Source organism: Octopus bimaculoides, chromosome 1, assembly GCF_046866305.1.
Source record: "Octopus bimaculoides isolate indiv1 chromosome 1, ASM4686630v1, whole genome shotgun sequence".
Taxonomy (NCBI): Eukaryota; Metazoa; Mollusca; class Cephalopoda; order Octopoda; family Octopodidae; genus Octopus; species Octopus bimaculoides.
The window spans coordinates 30,419,633-30,434,632 of NC_142928.1; the positions used below are offsets into that span (position 1 = coordinate 30,419,633).

Below are 15,000 nucleotides of genomic sequence, written 5' to 3' on the forward strand. Positions count from 1 at the left end.
GTGACTTGGATCGACTGGATATCATGGTAAATGAAACCTATCGAAGAACCGTGTCAGTAGGATCTAATCCAGGTTCTCGTGGCTGTGCAATGAAATTGTTAACCAGTCAGCCATACAGCGGACATTTAAGCGCTTGGTAGTGGTATACAATCGAATAGCGGTGTATATCTACCACTTTAGGTTGAAAATATTCTGTCTCACTTCTATTCTCTTGATGACTGAGAAATGCATGAGGACTTCGATGTTACAGAATTTTACAGTTTGTCTTGAGGATTTTTACAAGTAATTCTTGATATAAATATTAGGATAACTGTTTCTAATCTAGGCATGCGGCTAAGGCGGCGAGCTGGCAGAAACATTAGCACGCCAGATGAAATGCTTAGGGTAGTTAAAACCCGGGACTCTGCCTTTAACAAAATCACAACCTTTTAAAAAGCCAGCAGAATAGGAGTGCTGTTTCATCAGGACAATGCGTGACCCCACACTGCAAAGATCACATCACAGAAGATCGAAGAGCTTGGTTTGGAAAAAATTCCTCATCCACCTTATTCTCCCAACCTTGCTCCTTCAGACTACCATTTGTTTCGTAGTTTACAGAATCATTTGGGGGACATAAATTTCGCAAGCCAGAAGGAGGTCGAAACTGACATTTCAGAGTTCTTCGCTTTGAAACCAAAAGAGTTTTACATTGATGGGATTAAAAAGCTTGTAAATAGATGGAAAGAAGTCATAGATAATCAGGGAAAGTACATTGATGATTAAATTTCAATTAAATATAACATTTGATCACTTGTTTTCGACCTGATAGCATACTATTGATCATAATTCTCTTCAATTTTGAAGGCTCATGGCTTACTGGTTAGAGCGTTGGGCCGGACCGGGCTGTGTTGTGTTCTCGAGCAAGACACTTTATATCACGTTACTCCTGTTCGCTCTGCTGTAGAAATGAGTAGCGACGTCCCTGGTGTCAAACTGTATCAGCCTTTGTCTTTCCCTTGGATAAAGTTGGTGACGTGGATAGGAGAGGCCACAATGCGTGGGTAACTGCTGGTCACCTATAAACAATCTTGCCTGGACTTGTGCCTCAGAGGGTAACTTTCTAGGTGCAATTCTATGGTCGTTCATGACAGAAAGGGCTCTTTACCCTTTCTCTTCAATTAAAATTGACCTGTAACCACCATAAAATTTTCGGGTATTGTTTATTTTTCAGAAATTTAAGATTTTTCATCTACATATTTCTCAGTTAATTGACCCAAAAATATTTTTGAAATCCCCAAAATTAAGCACTAAGTTAATGCCGCTCGCTCGAATTGTACATGTAACATATTAGATAATGTAATCCAGATATTTCTAAAACGCGAGATTTTCATGACAAGATTGTCTATGATCATAGATTTAATCAATCAGGGATCACTTGAAATTAAACAAAAACAATAAGCATTTCCCAATACAGGAACTTGCTGTCCTGCAGTATCTCATTTCATTTCTCCCATTTCAAAAGTGTTGTGGAATTCTTCAAAAAATTTTGTAAAATAAGTTTGCTTGGTTGGAGTACGGAATGAAAACATATAATGTTTCATAACAGAGACCTCAGGTGGGGTGGTCAAGTAATGATCAGTAGAAGTTGATAAGTAAAATAAGTATATCTAAAATGTGGAAGAGGATGTAATTTCAATGAATGAGAGATATAGAAAGTGAGGTGTTGCCCTGTGAGAGAGGAGAGGTGGGAGTAGAATTCTGCGTTTTACCTTCAGAATTCTAAACTCATTTTTGCATAATTATGTAATTACATCTTTTTATCCATTCAAAAACACGTAAAAACTGTTAAACTCCCTTTCGATTTAATCATTGAGGTGCTAAAAGTTTCGTTGTACCACTGCTACCTGCTTGCTGGCGTAGTTCCACTGCAACTGTTTGAAAGTTAGTTAAGGACAAGTTCATAAAAACCTCAGTCGTTTTTCTTTTCAAACTTCAAGCATATAGGTCTGTTGTATGTATCCTTATTACAGTTCTCCTCTTGTCAAATAGGTACCCCCACATATGATTAACCCCCACACACATACACACACCAATTATATCCACAAGCTCACAAAAATAGCAAAAGCAGATTTGATCGAATTTCAACCTGACCTCATCACAACGAAATATCTGACTATTCTAATCAAGTTCGCACATATTTCATAAAGTCACTTTTAAAAATCTATAAATCAAATCCGTAAGACATTTATGAGAAACATCTACAATTTCATATTCTAAGTATCACAGATGATCCTATGACCTCATCGTCAACCCATGCAGTTCAATTTCGTGTAACTAATGTTCGTTCGTTACCGTGCTGTTTTGTGTTACATAGTAACATTCTGAAAGTTTGTCTAAAACATTTAATAACAATCATACGACCAGTTAAAAATAGTAGTAGAATCTTCCTCAAATCACGTCTTACTGTCTTTAAAAAAAGATGGAATGCTTTGCATAATGTACGTCCTGATACGATAAAAGAAATCAGAATATCACAGCTAGAAATATAGCGGAATGTACAGTCGCATTGAAATATGGCTACCTAGCAACGAAAAATTAATCACAGTAGAAACTCTTACAAAACTCTTGCACCTACGTAAAATATTAAAGGAACCAGCGAGTAAGCCGCTTTGTAGTCGCTATATGTATTAAAACTAGCAGTTAAATTTCCCACAAAACTTATCCGCTTCTATCTTTAAATAATGAAGAAGCCATAAGATAATGAAATGTCTATGAAAGAAAAGAAGACTAAAATGCTAAGGCTAGAATGCCTTTTATTATAGATTTCCTTAAATCAGCTCTAACTAGGAATTATACGACAGCAAGAAAAGGAAGCCTCAAAGCATCTTCATTTTCCTTAATGTTGAAGAAATTTATATGAGGCAGAAGTAGCCTGAAGAACTTTCAGTATTGTATAGTTGAATCGTTTCGAAGTGAAGCCTTTTGATTCGGTAAGAGAAAATTGTACTCACCACTGGGAAGTAGTTAGCACTGCTCTCTCCAAATTTGCAGGACACCAAGTCAGAACGTTTCGCACGCCCATGTGCTACACACCACAGGTGACACTAACAATCATGTAGTTATCCTATGCAATCCAGTTTTGTTTAAGGTCGAGGATTTGTTACCAAAGGAAAAGAAAAAGCCTATTAAAAGACAGCTTTTAATCTAGTTCTCTGCACTATAAATTTAACGAGATCAACAACTATATATATATATATATATATATATATAGCTTCATAGTGGGTACAAGAATGTTGGTCAACCATGGCTCAGATATAAGGACAAGCTGAATAGTTACCTCTTAGAAATGAAGATATCTCACAACAAACACCTTTGAGCGAACAGCCTTGGAGCGAACAAAATGGAGATCGTGGTATCAAAATAGTATAAGACACTTTGTTGCTACCAGCATGAACAGGTTTCGGGGTGCAAGGCAAAGGAGAAAAACGGCTGCAAATATACCACTAGTACTGACCTGTAATTCTCATACAGAATGGAGCAGAGAGGACGGACATTTTTGGAAAATTTACAAAATCATTAATTTTAGCTGCAAACAAATTTTATTGACATCAATGTGTTCGTATTGAATTAGCATTTGTCAAAATCAAGTGTGAAAACATCACCCATTATGTTGTGTCCGTTTTCATTGATGCATTTCTGAAGGCGTTCTTGGAAGTTGGCCTCTACTCTCTCCAGCATTGCTCGGTCGATTTGGGCTACTTTCACGAGAATAGCTTCCTTTAAATCGTCCAGTGTACGGGGCTTATGCACATACACACGTGATTTGAGGTTTTCCCACAAGAAATAATCATACATGGAGAAATCAGGGGGCTGAGGGGGCGAAGGGATGTCAGCAAACCTGGAAATGAGGCAGTCGCCGAAGAGAGGGCGAAGAACGTTCATTGATGCTCTGGCTGTGTGAGCCATTGCCCCGTCCTGCTAAAACCACACCCGTCGAAAAGGCATACATTTTCGTCGTAATTCAGGCACAAAGAAGTTGTTTATCATCTCGAGCTAATGCCACGTGGGCAAAATTCTCTGGATGTAAGTTAAGTTGACACCACTGGCGTGCAAAATTTCGCGCCGTTACGTCGCGCCTGTTCGAACCTGTTACGCCTAGAATGTAGTGAGCGACGCTCATCGGATTTTCGTTTTCATCGGATGCATCGAGCACAGATATTCCGTCAAGCTTTATTAAAAGGTTGATGATACTCAAGCTCAAAGAATCCAAAAGATTTCAACAGACCTTTGGCGATGATGCCATGGACAAAAGCGTTGACGCAGGCCATCCACATGCCAAAACGAGGAGCCGATTGAGAAGGTCGGGTTAGTAGTCATGGAAGACCGTCGTGTAACAATCCAGGAAATTGCTCACGAAATAGGAACAAGCACAAGATCAGTTCATTCTGTTTTAAGAGAAGTATTATGTATGCGAATCGATGAGAGAGAGCATCTATAACTTGACTTGCTAGAAATAGAAACAGAGATAAACGAGTCTTCGTAATATCTTAAACAAGGAAGGTATTGGGCAATGTAGTGTTGTCCGTTTCAAATATATTCTTGCGTTCTATTGTTAACTACTCTGTACCACTTCTATATTCTCTGTCTCATTTACAGTGCCTTCAAGGCAAATTTCAATGTCTGTTCCATTCCTCTACAGAATAAAATCATAAAAACGATTCAATTCTCTCTTACTGTTTCTTATTTTAAAGTATTGTCCATCATTTTTTACCCCAGTCTTTCAAATTTTATTCCCTTGTGTTCTTTTCTTTTATTTCCTCTTCAAGCCCGTTCTATTCTATTTTCAATCCATTTTTCTCCTCCTCGTATTATTGATATGGTCGTTGAGGTACAGTCTTCCTTGGGGTCTTATAAAGAAGCAATCGTCATTACAGTCCCTGGCTGGACTCCCAAACGTGACCAATTGGGACTACGGATATTATCCAACCATTTCGTTCTAGTTCAGCCCGAGGTCTTCTGCTTGTAGGCAGATTCTTCGGTTGAAGAATCCGTCTTGCAATTCTTTCCTCTGACTTTCTGGTCACATAGCCGTAGTACCGAACTTGTGACTTCTCAATGCGGAGAAATACCGTGTTTCTCGGCTTTATAGACATCGTCAGAAAAAATTTATATGACCAATGACTCTCTCTGAAAAGATGTGTCCCTATGTAAAATTTCACATAATTTGATACAAAGCTGTCAGTGACAACTCTAAATTGGCATTCAATTTTATATTATATTATATTATATTATATTATATTATATTATATTATATTATATTATATTATATTATATTATATTATATTATATTATATTATATTATATTATATTATATTATATTATATTATATTATATTATATTATATTATATTATATTATACTAAAGCGGTGAGCTGGCAGAATCGTTAGCATGCCGGCAAAATGCTCAGCAGCATTTCTTCCGATTGTGCGTTCTGATTTCAATTGCAGCCGCAGTCGACTTTACCTTTAATGCTCTCGAGATCGATGAAGTAAGTACCAGTTGCACACTGGGTGGATGTAATTGACTTACTCCCTCCCCTAAAATTTCAGGTCTTGTGCATATAATAGAAAGGATTATATTATATCATATTATAATAGCTTTCAGTATATCATACTTAATGTAAATGCATTGTTGAAAGGCAATCTACTGCGTCATTCGTCCAGAGATAACAACATGTCCCTAAAAAATATGTTATCTTTGGACGAATACCGTAATAAATTGCCCTTCAACGATGTATTAAGATAAAATGTGATATATAGATGGCTATTAATTTAGTTCTTCCCCTATTGCATATAACGGATGTTATGTTATATCATATAATATTATACCCTATCATGTTATATTAAATCATATTATATTGTATTACATTATATTATATATACTAAAGTATTCTATGGTAAGCTGTTCCATTCTTATAATCTCCTAATCTGTTTTATGATATCCTATTCTATCCTGTTCTGTCTTCTATTCTATTCTATCCTCTCAGATTCTATCCTATTCTGGTCTATGTAATCCTAATGTATTCTCTTCTACTCTGCTATAGTATTTCCTCTCCTAATCTCTCTTCTATTTTATCATATGCTTTTACATACTAATACAGTCTGTTATAATTTATCATATCTTATTCTATTCTACTCTTTTCCATTCAGTTTTGTTCTATCCTATTCTGTTGTGTTCTGTTGTATTCCATCCTTTATTTGAGAATATAAACATACATGCTTCTCTTGTGAAATTGCCACGTCAAGATTTGGAATCTTGGTTAACAGCCCAAACTAACATACTTGGAGAAGACTACAATGACATTGCCTCATTTAACCCTCTACTTACCGTTTTCTAACTACATCGTATCGCTGCAAGACATATACAGAATGTACATATTTATGTAACGGTTCTCTTACTTTCCTCATCTCCACCGTTCAGCTATTCAAATAAATCTGAAAGTTACGTCATAATCTCTCTATACAGAAGAATGGTGAGTTTCAAAATGATTGGTGGACTCGGTGTGAGAGGTAAATAAACTCTAAACTTCTAAGTCTTTTAGACATATATCCAATTGGCAGCAATTGTAAAAGCGATACCAATAATTCTCTCTTCTTCACTTTCTCTCTGTCTCTCTCTTCTTCACTTTTTCTCTTCTCTTTCACTCTGTCTCTTTATCTCACTCTCTATCTACCTATCTATCAATCTATTTCTCTCTTTCTCATTCTCTCTCTGTCCATCTTTATATATCTATCTATCTGTCTATCTATTTATCTGCCTGCCTAACAATCCAGATCAAATTCTGTATTGTTTTTCTTCTGTTTCTGCTTCTCATTCCTGCCCTAAGTAGAAATTATCATAAACGTTTATTGATCTTATCAAAATTTTCTCATAATTTTACGAGACGTGAGTCTGTGATGCTTATACATCTATGTACAAGGGTAACAAAAATTTATTCAAAATATTCCATGTCTCGCTGCGGTCAACTTCACTTTTCATTTAGTACGAACGCCAATTTAACCGACTAACAACCTTCACAAAAATATCAGGTTTTGTTAGAGGTTTGATATATAAAACTAGGTGAGATGATAAAATCGGTAGAGCGTCGGACTACGAGGTCTGTAAATAAAGTAATAAGACTAATCTCATAGCGTTTGATCTGGCTATACTACGTGATTCCTTTTTACGGTGTTACTAGATCAACGTCCCTTATGACTTCAGTTCAAGCATCAACCACGTGGTTTTAACACGTGAACAGTGAGTGCACGTTTTACGAAGTGGTTTTGTTTTGTGTGTCCTGAAAATGAGCGCGAACAGTTACGAACAACCCCTAACGACCAAGTTTTGTTTCAAACTCGGGCGCAGCGCCACTGAAACTTGGGTAAGATTTCAACTGGCTTACAGGAAGACTGCTTTTTCAAGAGCACAGGTTTTCAAATACTTCAAAGCATTTTAGAAGTTCGAGAATCCGTTGACGATGACCCTCGTTCAGGAAGGCTATCAACTTCAAGAAATTACGAAAATGTAGAATTAATCAGAGACTTCGTGTGATCTGCCGTCGGTTAACCTCAGAGAGATTGCAGAGAAGCAGAAAATTTGAACCACACTACTGTTCATCAAGTTTAGACCCAAAATCTCACTCCTGAGCAAAAAGGCACCAGGAAAGAAGTGTGCTTTGATCTTCTGGAACAGATTGAAAATGACCCAGATTTTGTTACAAACGTCCTTATGGATGATGAATCATGGATTTTTGAATACGACTCCGAAACAAAACGCCAAAGTTAGGAGTGGCGTACTGCAAACTCACCGCAGCCAAAAAATAACGAGAATGAGTAAATCTAAAATAAAAACCATGCTCATTTGCATTTTTTGACAGCAACTGAGTCGTCTATAAAGAATCCATGCTTCAAGAGCCCACGGTCAATCAGCATTTTTACCGCAAGGTCTTTGAAAGGCTGCGGAAACGGGTTGTTCGCGTGAGGCCAAACATCAAAAGATACCTGGATGCTGCATTACAACAATGCGCTTTGTCACACGGCGCTTTCGATTACAGGATTTGGGACACGGAAAAGCATCCCTGTTGTCCTTCAGCCTTCGTATTCGCCTGACGTGAGTCCGTATAACTTCTTTCTTTCCGAGATTAAAAGTTCACCTCAAAAGGCATCATTTTGGCATGTAGGAAAACATAAAAAAGGCTGCAAACGACCAGCTTAAGGCCATTTCGTTTTCTGAGTGCAAGCACTGCTGTGAAGAGTGGAAGCAACGTCTTGGGCATTGTGTGGCTTCCCAAGGGAACTATTCTGAAGGAAACAGAGTTGATTTCTAGTCTAATTATAAAGTTCTTACTAAAACCACCTTATAATTTTATTTACAGACCTTGCATGTGTCATATGGCAATTGATTACATACATCTATATTACTTTTTGAGTTCAAACTTCTGAGCGCAGGGGTGACATTGTGAGTAAAAGGTTCGTGTTGCAATTAACTTTAAGTTTGATCCCGCAGCGAAGCAGCCTGAGGAAGTATATGATACCATAGCCTCGCGTCGACTAAAACAGTGTGAGTGAAATTTAGTGAACAGAAACTATATAGAAACCAGTTGGTTGGGGCTGTTATTTTTCTCGGATATAGAACACTAACCACAGCCCGGTTTAGCACCACCTGTCAATTGGGTGTCTTAAGCAGTGTCCGGCCTGTTGTAAAAGCATTGTAAAAGTATTGTGTCCAGTCTGTTGTGAAAGAATTTCTGATGTAAAGCTAACTTTTTCCCTTTCATCTATCAGTCATTATTACCCTGAAAAAGACCAAGAGCTCTGTGTTCTCCTGCAGACTAAATTATACAAAAACGATAAAAAGTTGAAACTGACTGCGATTCTTTTTACGTTTGGTGGTTTTAAAATACATATGAAAAATGACGGCGTTTATGTTCTAGATGAACCCAACTCTCAAATCCTCTTTGAAAACTCCAGATTGCTGGAGGCACATTTTCACAATCACTTTCACATCGTCTATGTCATTAATCCTTGGCCCCGATGACTCTTTTTCACTGGATAGGAGAAGCTGAAGTCGGATGGGAGCAGATCCAGGTTGTATAGTGCATGGTTGGGGTGGCAATGACTAGCTCAGTTCGCTGGTGCCACATTTGTTGCCAAAGATGAATGCGGATTATTTTCAGATTCTTGCTCAGTCTCTTATTCCTTTCTGTTGAAGAGCGAAGGCTCGAAGCAGGTGTATTAGTTTGATGCTCGGGGAAATGAAAAAGTATTTTACGTTTCGAGCCTTCGCTCTTCAACAGAAAGGAATAAGAGAAAATAAACAGAGAGATTGAAAAAGAAAAAAAAATCGAGAGAGAACGAATATATAGTTTAATGTTCCATTAAGGTAATATCAGTAAAACGTACTCCATCAAGTGAGAGATGAATATCATTTAATATACACAGTATAAAGATAAGCACCACTAATAGTTTCTTGCTGAGAAGACACGCAACTAGGTAGGTTTTCTTAACGTACTTTATGTCTCCAAGCAATATTCAGGTTTTGAGTACATGGTCTGTTTTAGTTGAAAATCAGGACGCTGGTACATGAGAAATCACGAGAAAAAACGAACAGGTTGATGCAAAATTCAGACGAGTGTGTGTGTGTGTGTGTGTGTGTGTGTATATATATATATATATATATATATATATATATATATATATATATATATATATATATATATATATATATATATCATCATCATCATCATCATCATCATCATTATTATTATTATTATTATTATTATCATTATTATTATTATTATTATTAAGCAAGTAACTTGATCTGTGATCGTGTGCTGAAACAAAAACAATTGCAGCGTAGAAGGTGTTTATAAGCCATTTGAAAATACACAAAACCGTTAGATTGACTTCAGCATTTAAATTTAATTTACTTCAAAATATTTTCGTCGCTTTGAAACCGCGACCTGTTCACTGACAAAACTTCAGCGCGAACTTTTATCAGTCAACAGGTCGCAGTTTCAAAACGACGAAAATATTTTGACACAAATTAAATTTAAATGTCAAAGTGAATCTAACGATTTTGTGTGTGTTTTTAAATGGCTAATATAAACACCTTCCACGCTGAAATTGTTTATACATACATATATATATATATATATATATATATATATATATATGTGTGTAGAGAGATATATATATGTATATGTATATATATATATATATATATATATATATATATATATATATATATATATATATATATATATATATATATATATATATATACACACATATAATCCAAGGCTGTGAAAGATTATGATATTGATAAACTTATAACGTGCATTTCAAAACTCATCTACAGTTATCAGTCACCAAATGCTATCATACAGCAGGAATACTCTTTTTTACAGGATATACATACGGAGATCCGTTAATGTAAGCAAAATTCATATTATAATTTGTAAACCAAGACAGAATTAACAACAATCGTTTCCGCGCATTAGTAACACCTGATAGTTGCGGAGTTTTCCATGTTATACGCCAACAAGCGTATAGTTTTGAGAGAACTACCGTGCTTTCAAAGCCACTCGCTTGATGATGTGCCAGTATGCGGCTGCTGCTGCTGGTTCATGTTTCTATAATATTTATATAATAATATGTATGATATAGATAACTCAGCAACTAACAACTGTTACTAATGCACAGAAACAATTGTTGTAATTTGTGACTAAAGCCTGATCATTCCATCTTCTTTGACATATATATATATATATATATATATATATATATATAATGTTAATGTTACCTTTGTTATTTTATCTTCTCCTCCTCCCACTCCCTTGCTACTACTACTACTACTACAGCTACTTCTACTACTATTACTACTACTAGTACTGGAGCTGCTGTTGCTAACTACAGTCTTTGAGGCTACTGCGACTGCTATTTAGCAAAGACATACACGTGTGTGTGCGCGTAGGTGTTTGTGCGTGTATACCCTTTTATATATGTTTATATATGTGTGTGTGTGTGTATATATATATATATATATATATATGTATATGTTACTCGTTCATGCATGTACAGTTTGCTAGCATAGTCGAATTTACTACTGGAATATCGTATCGATGAAGGAAATTGAGTATTTATCACTCATAATCCAGAAACGCGTCTACGATTAATCTTCGGAATGGTTAGATTTCATTGTTTTTTCTTCTTGTTTTTGCCTTTGTGAGTTACAAGTAATGCTATCTATTGGAGTCTCAGCTTTTTTAGCTGCTATTTCTGAACTTCGGTATGTGGTGAAGCAAATATTTGCCGATCCCTTAATTATGTTTATAAATATGTATATATATATATGTATGTTTGTGTGCATGTATGTACGTGGACATGTACATATGTATGTGTGTGTGTGTGTGTGTGTGTGTGTGTGTGTGTGTGTGTGTGCAAGCGTGTATAGATCCATACATGTATACATACATACATACGCATACATATATTCACACATACATTTACGAAAGCATATAAACACACACACACACAGATACATGCACAGACGCATACATATAAACATATGCACATACATACATACATATATGCTGAAAGAGTAATGTGTGGCGTTGTTCTTATTCTTAATTACTTTCTATACTTCCAACGCTTGATTGGACCCCCCCCCCCCTTCATACACACACACACACACCTCGCTTTTTTCTGCTCGATAATGTGTAAACTGCCTCAAGGATGCGAAGGACGTTTCGCTGGCAGGCGAGCGTTCTGGCCGGCCGTCTGTCTGTCTGTCTGTCTATCTGTCTTTCTGGCTGGCTGACTGGATGGATGGAGGGAGGGAGGGAGGGATGATTGGATGGGTTAGTAGAAAGATGGGTAGGTGGTTGAGGTTTGTGATGGTGGTGATGTCGATGACGATGATGCGATATGAAAAAAGAAAAAGAAGCCGAATGAGGGGAAGAAAGAAGACGGAGAGGAAAAGGAAACTGTAGAAGGAGGAAGGGGAGGAGGAGCAAAAGTAAAACAACGAAATGGAAAAAAAAATAAACCGAAGAGAAACAATACTAGTAGTAGTAGTAGTAGTAGTTGGAGGAGGAGGAGGAGGAGGAGGAGGAGGAGGGGGAGTAGTAGGAGCAGCAGCAGTAGTAGTAGTAGTAGTAGTAGTAGTAGTAGTAGTAGTAATAGTAGGGGGAGTAGGACAAGGAGAGGAAAGATAAAAAGAACAAGAGTGACATTAACAACATTATCAACAACAAACAGACGAAAAGAAACAAAAGACGAAAGAAAATCCTACTGCTGCTGCTGCTGCCACTGCTGTTGTTGCTGTTGCTGCTGCAGTGGATAGTGGTGGTGATATGCATGGGCTGGAGGCGACTGTGGTGGTGTCTGTGGTGAGGATGGGTTGATGTGGTGGTGGTGGGGGTGGGGGTGGTGGTGGTGGTAGTGGTGGTGGTGGTGGTTGTATGTGTAATGGTGGCGATGGTGATAGTAGCGGTCATTGTAGTATGATGGTGAGGTGCTGGTGGTGGTGGTGGTGGTGGTGGTGGTATTCGTGGTGGTAATTTAACTGTAGTGGTGGTAGGTATATTATGGAGGAAGTGGTGGTCGTAGTATGATGGTGAGATGATAGTTGTGGTGGTGGTTGTCGTCGTCGTCGTCGTCGTCGTCGTGTTTTAGCGTAGTGGTGTTGGCGGTAGTAACGATAAAATGGTGGCCGTTCTGATGACGATGATGGCGGTGGCGATGCCGGCAGTGGAGAACGAAGTGCTATGATGGTTGCCGTGATAGTCATGTTGTGTTAGTCATGTGGTGGTGGCGGCGGTGGTGGCGGTAGTGGTGGTGGTGGTGATGGTGGTGATGGTGGTGGTGGTGGTGGTGGTAGTGGTGGTGGTGGTGGTGGTGGTAGTGGTGATGGTGGTGATGGTGGTGATGGTGGTGGTGGTGGTGGTGGTGGTGGTAGTGGTGGTGGTGGTGGTAGTGGAGGAGGAGAAGAAGCAGGAGGAGGAGAAGAAGCAGGAGGAGGAGAAGAAGCAGGAGGAGGAGAAGAAGCAGGAGGAGGAGAAGAAGCAGGAGGAGGAGAAGAAGCAGGAGGAGGAGAAGAAGCAGGAGGAGGAGAAGAAGCAGGAGGAGGAGGAGGAGGCAGAAGAAGACGATGTGGACGTGGGGCAAAAAAGTGAGGATGGGGAATATGGAATTGCCTGAAAGAGGATATAGATTAGAAAAACCGGAGGATGGAAGCGCGTGCGCGCGAGTGTATATGTGGGCGTGTATGTGTGTGTGTGTGTGTGTGTGTGTGCACGCGGTGGGAACAACGGTGCTTGTTGTGTTGGTGGTTGAGGTTTTTGCGGTAAAGTATTTCCAAAGGAAGTAGAAAGTCAGAGAAAGAAGGGACAGGCGTGTGTGTGCGTGTGTGTGCGTGTGTGCACGTATGTGTGTGTCTGTGTCTGAATCTGTGTGTATGTGTAAGGAAGGAAATGACGGAGAGAGAAAGAGTATGGTTGCTTGTGTGCGTGTGTGCGTTTGTGTCTGTGTGCGTTTGTGTCTGTGTGCGTATCTGTGTGTGTCTATGCGTGCGTGCCTGTGTTATATACACACAATGGAAATGACACTTGTGTGTGTGTGTGTGTGTGTGTTTGTGTGTGTGCGTGTGTGTAGGCGAACGCTCATGTGTCTGTACGTGCGTGTGTCTATGTGCAAGAAAGGAAATGCGAGAGTGAATATAGACGCTTTTTGATGTGCGTTTGCGTGTGCGTATGTGCGTGTGTGTGTGTGAGAGAGAGAGAGAGAGAGGCAGACGGCCAGAAAAAGAGAAAGAGAGACAGACAGAGAAAGGGAGATAGAGAGAGAGGGAGAGAGACTGAGATAGAGAGCGTATGTGCGTGAGCATCAATTAGAGTGAAAACGAGAGAATAAAGACGTGAGTTAGAGGGAGAAAAGTTCCTGGGAAAAAATAAGAGAGAAACACAGATAAAAAGAGAGAGAGAAATAAAACGGAAAGAGACACAGAGACAGAGAGAGAAACGGAGATGGGGAAGGAAAGATGAATTGACAGGAGACAAAAACGGTGCGTTGTTCATTGCTCACTACTCAGTGCACACTGCTCACTGCACATTGCACACACTGCAAAAGGATAGCAAAACAGAAGGTAAGTGGCCTGTGATTTAAAGCGGCTGGCTGCGTCATCGTAAGAAACAGATGGACGTTGATAGAGGCGCTGAATTATTGCCTAACCAACCGTTTCTCAATACGTAGTCACTCCCACCCTGCTACTCCCACAACTGCTTAACTACTGCTGCCTCCGCGCCCATACACTTCTACTTTCACTATTGCTGCTCCTGCTGCTTAAACCGCCACATTGTTCGCTCTTTTCTGTTTATCTCTTTCTTTCTCTCTCTCTCTCTCTCTCTCTCTCTCTCTCTCTGATTTTCTCTGGCTCTCCTCCTCTCTCCTCTCTCTCTCTCCCTCTCTCTCTATCCCCCTCTCTCCTCTCTCTCTCTCTCTCTCTCTCATTGTATATGTTACACACACGCATACATACCTACATACATATTTCACTTGCTTCCATACTGTCTCTTTCATTCGCTATCTTCTCACTCCCTCTCTCTCTTTCTCTCTCACTCTAACTCCCTTTTCCTTTTCTTTCTCTATCTCTCCCCCTCCCTCTCTCTCTCCCTCTCTCTCTCTCTCTCTCCCTCTCTCTCTCACTCTTCTTTTTCCCTTTTATAACACTTTCTACTTTACTTTCTACTCATTCTTTTACTTTCTATAATTTTACTTATTTCTTAAGATTGTCCGAAACACGAGCCAAAAATCTTTCTCCTCCCCCTCTCATCCTCTGTCTTCGTTTCCTTCTCTCTCTCCCTCCCTTGCTCTCTTTCTCCCTCTCTCACTATCTATCTATCTATCTATCTATCTGTCTATCACTCACTTATTCTATGTGTGTGCATGTATGCTGCAAGTATTTTTGCATTTATATTTCCGT

At 38.8% G+C, this 15,000-nt stretch overlaps 1 long non-coding RNA gene across 1 annotated transcript in view; it reads left to right on the top strand.

Moving 5' to 3' along the window:
- Positions 1 to 13,652: 13,652 nt before the first annotated feature.
- Positions 13,653 to 15,000, top strand: part of LOC149137520 (uncharacterized) — a 10,277-nt gene continuing 8,929 nt past the window's right edge. The window contains exon 1 of the long non-coding RNA XR_016238422.1: positions 13,653 to 14,163. This is a non-coding gene — a long non-coding RNA (uncharacterized LOC149137520). The remainder of the gene's footprint in view (positions 14,164 to 15,000) is intronic.